Genomic DNA, 12,480 nt, shown 5'->3' with positions numbered 1-12,480 from the left:
GGTCTGTACTGGTTTTCAATTAACGTCCTTGAAGCCATCTTGGGTCACTGGGTATATGAAACACTGTACTTACGTGTTGTCTTTGGAACGGAACGATCCAAACCGGAATTCTGTCCGGAGTTCAGGTACCCTAGAACATACAGCACCCGTGAGACTGAGGGTTATCTGTCTTTTCGTGTGATGAGACGTTTCCGGTGTTTTATGCCTTGGGTGCTTTGCAAGGTTACACGCATTGGTGTTGTCGCAACCTCACTTTTGTCATGATCGGGCTTACATCATTCTGCAATTTTAACAGCGGGCTGAGAACGCGAGTTTGCATAAGCCGTGACGGAAGCGAAAAATAACTGTTTTCGACGTTCCACTGCCCGAATTTCAAACGCAATGAATCAGAAAGAAAACAAACTGTTAGAAGCGTTTTTGGATGTTTCAGTAAATTTCAAGCAACCACAAGCGTTTTTTTTAATTACTACACTCTTTAATGACCACAATAATCCCTAGGAGCGCATTAGTGACTTAACCCGGAACTAGTCCCTTCTTTTCTCTACTTGGCTTACACTTGCAATTGCGGTCAAGCTATGTAGTTGAATGACTCTGACATGCCCGTGGTCTCTTATGTGTGTGTCTTTAAAGCGAAGCTTTGTACCTCTACCAGCCAAGGGTTCTGTCGTGTCCATCGTTGTAAGCAAAAAACGATCCCGACGAACCGCTAACAATTGCAGGTATAGCAGTATAGCTTACTTGAATTCAGGCATTCAGCGTACAACTAAGCACTCGTTTTCGCAAGAAAAACCACAAAAACAAGCTTCAAAGTGATGAGCCAACATGATGGATGATAAGGGCTGCGGGCAAACAACGGAAACAGGCTCGGCGCGGTCCGTAAGATTAGATTGCAGCTGTTGCAAAGCTTATGCAGCTGCTTGAAAGAGGGTTGACGTCATTCGAAACCCTTCCTGCCTAGTAACTGCTTCGGTTCAATTTCTAGACTACCCCACTATGGGTAGACCACGGAAAGTAAAGACGGCAGAACGTGCATTCGCGGAACGTGCATTCATTTAACCTTGGCAAAGAATGTAACTACAGTGAAAACTGAAAATTTGAGTGTATATCACACCGATCATAAAGCAGTAGTGAACATTGTTGTGAAGTAAATAATAATAAAGGCCGTGGTTAAAGTTACGTTGTAGTGTGTGAAATATCAAGTGCGCCGCAGTCACCGTGAGGGTGGCGTAAAAAGCTTCGTTTTCCAACCAACTTCACAGGGTGGATTGGCGGGCAATTTTTTTGCTCACCCACTATCTCCATCTCTCGGGGCTTTTCTTCTTTATATTTCTTTATCCACTTACCCCCTGCCCCTGCCAAGAGCAGAGTAGCAAACTGGGTAGTTATATTCCGGTGAATGTCCCTGCCTTTCACATCTCATTTATCTCATTTATCTCTATCTTCAAGTTCACGATTTTGTGAGTCTGCTCGCCACTAAATATTTACGTAGAAATCAATAGTATATAGTTCGATATCGTAATGCGAACGTTAACTCAGGCCGTGAGATAATGCATTGGAGCTATCGATCTCCAGGATCTTATAGCGCGGTAAGCTTTCTTGCGCACTTCGGAAGTTGGTAGCTAGCCACGACGCCCGGACGAGTGTGCACACATCTACGCACACACACACACACGCACGCACGCACGCACGCACGCACGCACGCACGCACGCACGCACACACACACACACACACACACACACACACACACACACACACACACACACACACACACACACACACACACACACACACACACACACACACACACACACACACACACGCACGCACTCACTCACGCAAACACACACACACACACACGCCGACATATAATTACACACACAAAATGCCTAGCTCGTTGAACGCAGCGTTTCGTTCCGTACTCCGATCCCGGCGTTCCCTGCTTTCACGACATCCAACCTAATAACGTGCCGGTCAACTTCGACAGCAGCGACCCATTTATCTTTGGCAGCTCCCCACTCACAGGCAGCACATTCGAGCACGCACGCTCTCATAGCCGCGAAATACTTTGAAACTAATATCGCCAGTCACTTAGGCTTGAACGAGGTGAATTTGCGGTTTTCTGAATAATAATTCATGACATATTTATTCATAATGTCATGCACGCTTCGAGGTTCTGTTACTGTACGGAGTGTCACGCAGCTTTACCGGTGTCGGAGAATTTCGCCAATAGGGCATTTGATGCAATACCTACGGTGGGCAATTCCAAGACTGTATAGAAAAGCTGGCCGTCCAAGGGATCATTCGTAGACAGACTGCTTCTCTTACTGCTTCTCTCCTGTAGTAGGAGAGAAGCAATACCCGCAGTAGTGCCAGTAATAGTATCAGTATTGCGTGTTCACCATCACATTCTCCACTAAGCCCTTTTTCAATAGCTACCTTGACAGTTAGTTAAAATTTGGTCATTTCTCGGAGCACCGAAATTAAATTAGCTATTTCACCAGCACGTAATAAGACTACACTCCTTCTACAAAGTATAAAAACGCTTCACTGAGCAAGTCTTGCCCAGAACTTCTCAGAATCTTTCAAATGGTTCCGCTAAAAAAAACTGCATAGTTTTCATTAGTTACACAAAAACACTCATTAGTCACCCCACTTCTAACATGGTCCACGCATCGCTCTGATTCCCTTTAAAATATTTTCCACTTCTCAGCACTGTACGGCTCCTGGCTCTTTAGAGCACTCCTATTATAACGCTGCTGCGCATTCGGCATTGAAATTTTTACTGTTTTGTATGTTATGTCAACAGCATCCCTTTGGAAACTTAACCTGAATGGATATGCACATTCATGTTACATTTTTACCCGATTCTGTGCTAAATAACCTGCACTGTTTTAAATTTCAGCACTGTACCCAATAGTTAAACATGCAATAATTTGCAACGGTACGGAAACAACAGGACAACAGGACGGAGGAAGACATCAATCACCTGTTGTGCACCAGCCAACGCGATATATCGTTCAGTATATGCCTTTCTCTCTCTCTCTCTTACTGACGACTGCGTCGAACAAGCTGGATTTTATCAACGTTTCAAACACGAAAATTCTTGCACCGTCGATATATCCACCGCAGGTTCGACAGCGATTGCACTGGCTTTGGGGACTGACTTTAGTTAAGCTCCGCTTCATCGTCTGTACTCGCAATGTTTACTGTCTATTTTTAAAGGCGAAGTATATGTTAGTAAGCTACCATTACTTTTCACATCGGTTATATTGCCAGCCTCGTTCATGGCCCGATCCAGGACATAGGGCAACCTGAAAATGTTGCCCGATATCTGCTGCTGGGTATGTGCTCGTGAGACCATATACATGAAGAATGTTGCACACCCACCCATCATGGCTCTGAGTGGCGCTGGCTAACTCTCCCAGGGCTACGACTAGTAAATATAAATACGCAAGTTAGCGGACGCATTCATAGCCTTCGCCGTAGCACAATTGGTAGTGCCATGCACGTGTAATGCGGAAGTTGTGGGTTTGGCTCCCACATGCGGCAGGTTTCTTATCGTGCACGTTTATTTCCTGTTTCTTTATTATTTTCTACGTTTAAGTTTCAGTCACAGCTAATTTCCCCGATGCTTTCCTTGGCATCATGGTCTGTTGTCTGTATATGGTCAGGATTCCCAAAAATCGAGCCTTTCGGTGTTCCTTCTTCTCCTGTATAATATACAGGAGAAGAAGGATATATGTATATATATATATATATATATATATATATACCTATCGGTGAGATTCCATGTCGGTACCGCCTGCTACTCTAACCATCACGCCCCACAGCCTTCTTTCTCTATTGCCAGGTTGCCTTTGAAAGACTTGAACGACCGTCTTTCATCGACTTCAACTGGAGGCTGAATCGCCTTCGAAATTTTTATTCCGAATTATTTTCACTCATTGCCCATGTTTAGTGGTAAGCCTGACGTACGTTCCTTTGGCTTCCCTAGTCTACTGTCGATTTCGTTCTCTCACTGCGCTGCCGTATACCTGTTCTTTGAACCACACACCTTTAGGAGCCAGCGGATATTAAAAATTTACTCTCATGTAAACAATGAACGCCCTTAAAATAAATTTACTATAGAAAACGGGCAGTGCACCAGAGTGGGACATTAGCATCATCGATGAGCTTGCGCACGCGTGATTGTGGTCAATTTGTCCACACGCGAAGAGACGGAACATCCGCTAGCGTGAGTTCAGATTTCCGATAAGTGCAGCAGGTAAGTACTCAAAGAACAGTGTGCATTTCCAGTAATGAGATGGAAACGTGAAGCAGCAGGCTTGCAGCAAATCATGTCATCGATCTCAACACGACAGACAGCGCAGCATTACGGAAAAAAGACTTGCTACAGGTATGAGTTTCTATTTTCAACGCCTAAATTCAATGCAGCACGTGGAGACAATTAGTCCCATGACATATGGCCATGTTCTGGTTCGGCACTCTTCCTAACTAACGTGAATGCTACTACTGGCCAGCGCTATAGAGTCTGCGAAATGAAACGTGTTAGTGCTTTTCGCCGATGGGACAATCAAACAGGCCATAATAGCGGTGTCCTACTTGAGAGTCTCCCTTTTGGAGCTCTCTTGACACGTTACACCTTTTAGAAAAACTGGGCCACATATTATTAACGTCGAGACTAGAGCGCAGAACGCTCAATAACTTTTCTTGATGCTGGGCATGCAATTACCCCACCACTTTGCAGGAACTTTCAAACTTTTTAGCACTGAATATATTCTACGTTAGCAGCATTAAACACACACAAAAAAAGCATAAGGTGTCTGAATTCGACCAACTTTGCAGGGCGAGGATTATTTATGGCGTTTTTATTCCGTATAAAGCAGTGTGACAAAACAAGATTTTGTTTAAGGGTTTTCGAGAGTGGTAAATGCGCCTTCCTTATAGTATATGAGTAAGCAACTCACGAAAGATTAGGATATATAAGCGACAGCTGTTTCAAAAAGAAAGAAAGGTACAACATTCATAGAAGCCGAGAACTGGAGGCAAGTGCACACCATTAAGTGGAAGGAATTGTTATATTTGCATAACCTTAGGAAGAAAAGAAATTGTACAAAATTCGTGTCTCTTCTTAACCTACGGCGCATATCGTCCATTTCTTTTTAAAAGGTTACGCCTTTGCATATAAGAATCACGAAATGTACTACTACTGTTAAGTGAACTGCAGTCATCGAGTATAATATATCAGTCTGTGTAGAGCCTTCAATGCAGCGTACTGTCATGCAGCCGCATAGTTATGTGAGAGCCTACTAGTTTGTTAAAGCTTTGAGCACAGAAAACTGTAAACGATGGTTATGCTGGACTCTATGTAAATAATGTACATGCTAATGGAGAACCGATGTTTTGAAAGAAAACCACAATAGCTATAGAACTGTGATTGTGTTGGGAAGCTGAATGCTTCTTTGATATTTGCGGTCCTTCACCCTATATTGAACTTGCTACTTGCCAGCGTAATCTGTGAAACATGATGCGGAGCGCCACAGTCCATAAAACTGCACTTCAGTTTGGTTTGTAGCCATTATCTGTACATTTAAAATGCCTTTATTAACTTTAAACTTCTTCATATTCATTCATAATTTATTTCATAATTCATAGAATAATCAACCTGTGTTTTCTCCCTACTTTCTTGCGTTGTACCATACGCCTGCGGATACCCTTTTGAACTAAACGAAGCACCTTGTTTATATTTATCTCGTAATGAATGGTCGCGTATGGATGAACTGCAAACAAAGTTTCAAGTGCGTGGGTTCAAGACTTCGAACAGGAACGCATCAAACGGTCGAAATATATGTGGAAAACGGTTTATTGTGTGTAGCTGAATTACAGGCAAAGAAATTCTTAATCTACCTGCTGTGGAGGAACGGGTTTGTTGTAAATTGGACTCGGTTTTGTAAAGTCACAAGTATGCTGTATTTTTATTGCGATAACAGTTATGCAAATACTCGTGCCGTGTTCACGGCATCATCGCAGACACCACCGCCATTGTGCTGTGCGGTATAGACGATGCATGCGCGGTAGATTATTAAAATGTTTTCAGAGGGATAAGGAATGATAACTGCGTTTGACTAAAAAAATGCAGATTCAGCAGCACACATTGGAATCTATGCAAAGTGAAGCCTAAATAAAGCGGCTAATTATATGCGTTACGACCAACGGTGATGCGTGTATTTCGTGATGACTGGTGCATGCGCAAAAAGGACGACACGCATCAAGCAATAGTTAGGGATTCTGTAACTCTTGTGTCAAAGTGGGACGTATTCCTTCTTGAGGATCGACCACGAAAAAACCCGCTCTTAGTGCCGGCTAAATCAAAGAAAGTAAAGTAATCCAAAGAATTCGTGAACCAACGTTACCCGCTTCATTAGCAACTCAGTGTGGTTTAGAGGTATCTGTGAGCTGACATTGTATCCCAATGTGTTATATAGCAATCGTACATGCCCGTTCTGGAAGATTGTGCAGGAACCTAGTGCCTAATACTAGATAGATCAATTATAAAAAATAAATAAAAGATCTGTCACCTATAATTCACCATTTCATTAACAGATCAGTGTGATTTAGAGCTACCTGTGAGACGCCATTATATAATAATCTTTTATGAACGAAGTCATATTTTGTTACGCAGAAGCGGCAGCCACAGGAGCAGCAGAAGAGGCGGCGGCTACCAGCAGCCACGGTGGGCAAAGCCTGGAAGTGTTGGCCAAGAAAGCTTGGCTTCAAAACGACAAAGCAAGGTCGTCGCCTTGCAACAAAACCAGGGCAGCGTTGTGCCTTCCGCTGTTGACACGAGCATTTTACGCACACCATACCGAACCGTAGCGCGTACATTGATCTCAGCGTAAGAAGTGGTATAAGTCGAGCTAAAGCTATTTTATGCTTTCCTAGGGCACTCACCAACGCACGCAGTTTTTCCGTTGTCGCATCTCGTTGATCATTGGCTGAACACCTGGCGCGCCGCTGCGGGCGTTCTTCGACATGCTAGCGTTGCCTTGTTTCTGCCAGAGTGCTCTTTCTGCTGAGCAGTATCATGTGTTTCGCTTGCTGCATCGCGTCAACCTGTCATTCCCATATATAGAGAGAGAAGTTTAATGATGCGAAATGCAGAGAGGTCAGCCTGATGTAAATTGGGGCAACTCGGCGTTGGGGGAAGGGGAAGAGGGAAAGAAAGAGGGAAGGAAGAGGCGCATATATTCTCACAACTCCTTGCGAAGTGTTCGAGTGAAGGTTTCGTACTTCGGGTGGAAGTCCTTATTTTACAGCGGAGCTATTAACCGGAATTCTCTCGAAGGGTTCCGTGTAGCGTAGGCATGCTCTGTATCAAACATCATTTAAAAAAAAGCCAGCAGTGGAGCCTGCGCCTCAGCCCCGAAGCTCGGGACGTGGGTTTCAGTGCACATCCAGACACTGCCTCCAGTTATGAGCCATCTGGTAGCGATGCAGTCCTACGGGACCGTCGTAAGTCCTACCATTCTAGAAGACACCGGCGTCAGTAGAGCCGACCCAGAATAGAGGAAAATGAGTCTGGTCGAACGCAGATTATAGATGTATTAATCTGGGACATGGTGAATGAGTTGAATAGAAGAAAAAATTGCAACGGGTATAGTGAAGGCAATTGTAACGTCTCGGGTACATTTAATGAAGTGGCAAAACATGTCCTGAGGACTTGCGAAATGTTTGAGAACCAGTTTGTACAGCTTTGCTTTCTTTGATCGATGAGTTGCTCGGAGTGGCGTACAAGTGGGGCACATCGGCACAAGCAGTGCGGGGGAATGGAAACCAAATGAAGCAGAAAACACACCTTCGCACATTGCGTTTGCCACAAGTGTTTCCCGGTAAAGGTTACGATTGCATAAGCTGCTGTTGCCGGGAAGCGTCAACTGTGTGGCTGATCTATATATGTATTGCGCTGCGTGTCGTGGCTCTGCCAGTCGGTGTGGTGATCAGTCCAGTGCCTCAATATATCGAAATAAAAACACGTATTGAGCTGCGCGCAAATTTTACATTAATGAGTATCGTAATCGCCGGTGACTGTTTGCTTTCGGATTTATTCTGTTTTTTTCTTTTTTTTTCTATGGAGCGAATCGTGTGACACTTAACGGACGTTCAGACAGACTAAGGGGCACATTTCCAGGTTGAGTCACCTAAGAATGCTCACGAATAAAAGTGTGTGCATTTCGGCCAGACGCACATTGGCGTAAAAGGTGCGATTTCAAGCAAAAGCATGCTTTAAGATGGGCGTGTTATTTCGCCTAAATACGCTTTTCAATTGGTATAAGAGGGGTGCTTTATAGATACGAGAAAACACTCATAAGAGTGCAACTTTTCTTAATATGCTGGTATTCCTCTACAAAAGATTACTGTAGCATGCAACGACAGCTAACAATAGCTATTGAGTAAGTAATATAGCTAATTAGAGTGTTGAACATCACTGGTGAATCCAATTCCAACCGTAGATATGTGTTTGCTAATGAGCCGGGAGAAGACATATAATGTCCCAACTACGAGAAAAGACAAAAAAAATAATAATAGAGCAACCGAGACAAAACTAAGCCGACACCTCTGGAAGCAAACGGCTTTTCTAGTTTAGCCCTGTCGCTAAGTCGCACGAGTTCCAATGAACTGTTGCAATGAGCCTTGATGGGATCCGGCAATTAATGTTGGCGCTGCGAGCAGCACGAGGGAATAGCAAAAAGCTTATCCTTGTGGAGCGAGAGATGCGGTCGCAGCAGCCACAGGGGTTAATGAGCGGCCTCGGGACGATCGGAAGGAAAAGAAATAAGGGTTAAAGAAATTGCGAGAACGAAACTCTCCCCTCGGGAGGTGGTGCCGCAACTCGTGGAGTGTCGTTTGTGAAACTTCGTTAACTTTTTCGTGCTTCTGAATTGGATTGCCCCTCGGCATCAAGGCGGCAGTGGGCTTTTCATCTGCATCACGACGTTCAGTTAGCGAATTGCACCTATTGCAATGCGTGCGTCGACTTCGTGTAATTAAGGAAACAAACTAAAGTTAACCTATAAGTGCAAGTGACATGTAACCTAAAGGTCACTCGGTTACTAAAACAACCTGATCGTGGTGTTATCGCTAATTTCATCGCTCCTAGAGGCTACAAGTGCCAATGCATCTATTTAAAGGTCACTGCAACGCCAAATGGCTTGAAACCTTGAGATTGTAACCTATAAAAAGCGTTGTAATTCGTGGCTCACTGGACCTAAAGTTTGAATTGGAAGTTTACTGATTATTGTGCCGTTTTGCGGTCATGACGTGGTGTTTTCCGCCGGGACTAGCCTGTACGAGATAGTGTGCGACCGGGGGACTGAGGCAAGTTGGACTAAATTAAGATTTTATTCGTAGCGCTCGAGTACTGCGATTTCGCAATGTGATAAAAATTTTAAATCTTGCATGAGCGCATGCTCAAGTCAGACAGCAGCAATTCATTGATCAATGATCTATACTGCATACATGATGTTATCATTTAAAAACAAGCCCCAGAAGCAATCAATATACATCGGCAAGTATTATGGTGAACGATATCGTGGCTTAAATTATCACCACGGTTCAATGTGGTGGAAAGCTCCCCGCTACCACTGCAGGTATTTTAGGTAGCGGTATAAAACATACCCTTGCATATCAGTACAAAAACTAAAAGCGGACGCGTTATAGCGATTGAATATGTATTTGTGCCCAATCCCTCTTTTTATTTCCTTGTGTATCAATGCTCCCTTTAGTCACGTTTGTTTCGTCTTCTCGTGAAAGGCGACACTGACTGACAGCGTGCGCACGCTGAAGGGCGCACGAAGGTGCACGCTGGAGTGCTGTAAACGCTCGGCGACCAACAAAATTAAAGCGACGAGCAGGTCGAATAACCATCTTATAGGGCGAAAATGATGTTTTGTAATAAGACTGCACTGCAACGGAATGTATTGCCGTGGTGGGATTTTTATTTTATTTTTTGTATTTTTAACTTATAAGATGAAGTGATTCCTAAATCGCAGCAACTTTCGCGTTCATTTGAGAACGCCAGACACGCACCACTTATGCCCACTCATCAACACTCTAGAATGACGCCGCTACATTCACACAACTGAGGGCGACAGACGCTCCGGTAAGGTCTCGTAGAGAGATGAACGGGCGCTCACGGTATGAGGCCACAATGGCGGACGGCTAAATAATCAGGAAAAAAAACATACAAATACAAATGAACAGCAACGTGCTTAAAATCATATGGAATATTGACGACACTTGGACGGAATTGTAGTTTTATTATTGTTTTATTGCGGCAATTATATGGACAATTCAAGCGGATTTCTGCCGTCGGCGTCGTCGTCGCCGTGAGGTTCCGTATAAAGTCCAAGGGCGATGAAATCGTCGACGCGCGCCGTATGCTGTATGTGCGAGTGAAAGCGCGCGAGAGACGCGCGCTTTCACGTAGAGCGAACGCACGGCGGAGAGCACCGCGACCGTAGCGCGAAAGCCCGTTGGGATGGGAGGGAGGGTGGGAAGGGGGGGGGGGCGACGTTGTGCTGCGGCACCAATGGCGCAAGGCGAACTGGAGACTCAGTCTCGCACACGAAAGGAAGAAAGCGGGTAGGCAGCGCGGATGGGAGGGGTGGGGTGGCTTCTACTGTGCCGCCACTGCGCACTTGTACTTTGCCCGGCTGCGGCGGTCGCCCGCACCGTATCTTGAAAGCGATCTGCAGACTGCTCATAGCTTTGTATGCGCGGTGCGTTCGCCGCTCCGTTTCCGTTGAAGCGATAGACCGCACGAGCAATCGCTCGCTGCAGCAGCTGCGCTTACTCACGCCAGCGTTTTGACAGCGGTTGTCTGCGGTCGTCGAGTAGGATCTATTCATGTTTGCTTGTGAACGCTGAAACCATGCTTGTTAATTCAGTTAGTAAACGAATGTGTCCAAGTTTATACAGCCGATAAAACTACTATCCTTTTCTCTCTACTATAATTTGGTATTGCAATTGATGCTTCGCCTTTCGGACGAAACTGCGACTTTTTTGTTACTTGCGCTAGATGCATGGCGTAATCAAACGCGTTTCAGCTTCAGCCAAACACGAGCGTATTCATATCTCCTCTGCGTTGGGCAGATCGAGATGCATGCCGGGAATAGTATCGCTGGTGTGGTCTTTTTCTAACGGTCGTGTCGCGCTTTCTTCTATCGCTTTAACCACGTCTTAAAACTAAGCTTTCTTTGGCTCTTCTCCCGACATTCGGAGCTGCTGCTGCTGTGATGGTCTTGCGCGGGTGCCACTGAGGTTTCTTGCAACGCCACCAGATGGCGCTCACCTCCTGGTCTCGCTCTCGCGTGCAGCTGCCTTTCTTGCATCGCCACCAGATGGTGCTCGCCTCAGCGCATTCCGGGCGGCGCTCGCAGCTCTTGCGTTTCTCAGTGCGCATGGAACGTGCTGTGCTTGCTTTCCTATGCGACAAAAATATAGGTGCTGGTTTGTGGAAGTCGCATGTTGGGCGGTGATAGTGTAAATATTACAATTGTCCATAGCCTGAAGAGAGCGCTTGGAGCTGGCGTATCAACAACCTGCTGGAGCACGTAGACGCGCACCACCAAAATCGCTCCAAAGCGTGCACTCAGCGTCGAGGACACCCAGGCCCGAAAGAAGAGTCGCGCGAAACAGGAGCGTCTTCGCTACGCAGCGAAACGTGGTGCAGACCGCAAATGTATGCATACTCGTATACATACAATTATAATAATTAAATTACGTACAGCCGCATAATTCAAATAAAGTTTAACACTTATGCCACAGTGCGATGTGCCATGTGAGGCAATGACAATGCTGAACCCTCTCAGAGATTATGAACAATGACGCATAACAACGCCTCAAGCAAACATGTGTCCATGCTTGTTCTGTGGAAAACGCAGACAAACAGCAGCGATGCAAGCAATGCAACGCTTAACATCAACTCACCACTCTCCTATAGGACTAACCACTGAATAAATTATACATTCGCCGCCAACATCGCCGCTAATTATCGTCAATCAAAGCAAGCAGCGTACAAAGCTTCGCTTACATCGATTATCCCAGTGCATAGGGTCTGCATAAATGTTTTTCTTTATGAAGCGCATCGTGTTATGCAAAACGCATTACGGGCAGACAGACGGAAAGATTACCTGGGTGAGTCTCCTAAGAATGCTTACGCATTAAAAGAACAAATGTTTTGCTACTTTTGGGCTGCCTTAAGTACTCGCTTTTGGCTACTGTTGGGCTACTACAGAGGCCCGTTTGGTGATCTCTGGTTGAAGTGATCCGGTAACCCTGATCTCCAACAGCACAATGAAAGCTGTGAATGGAGCTTCAGAATTACACACGTGACGTCATGTGAATGCTCTCTACAAGCAAACTTACTTTCTGGCGATGTATGCCGCAAGTGCCGTGACTTCATGGGAGAAGAAAATAGA

Source organism: Dermacentor silvarum, chromosome 4 (assembly GCF_013339745.2).
Source record: "Dermacentor silvarum isolate Dsil-2018 chromosome 4, BIME_Dsil_1.4, whole genome shotgun sequence".
In the NCBI taxonomy this organism is placed as follows: Eukaryota; Metazoa; Arthropoda; class Arachnida; order Ixodida; family Ixodidae; genus Dermacentor; species Dermacentor silvarum.
The sequence above is the reverse complement of the archived record's forward strand: the minus strand, read 5'-3'. Positions refer to the sequence as shown.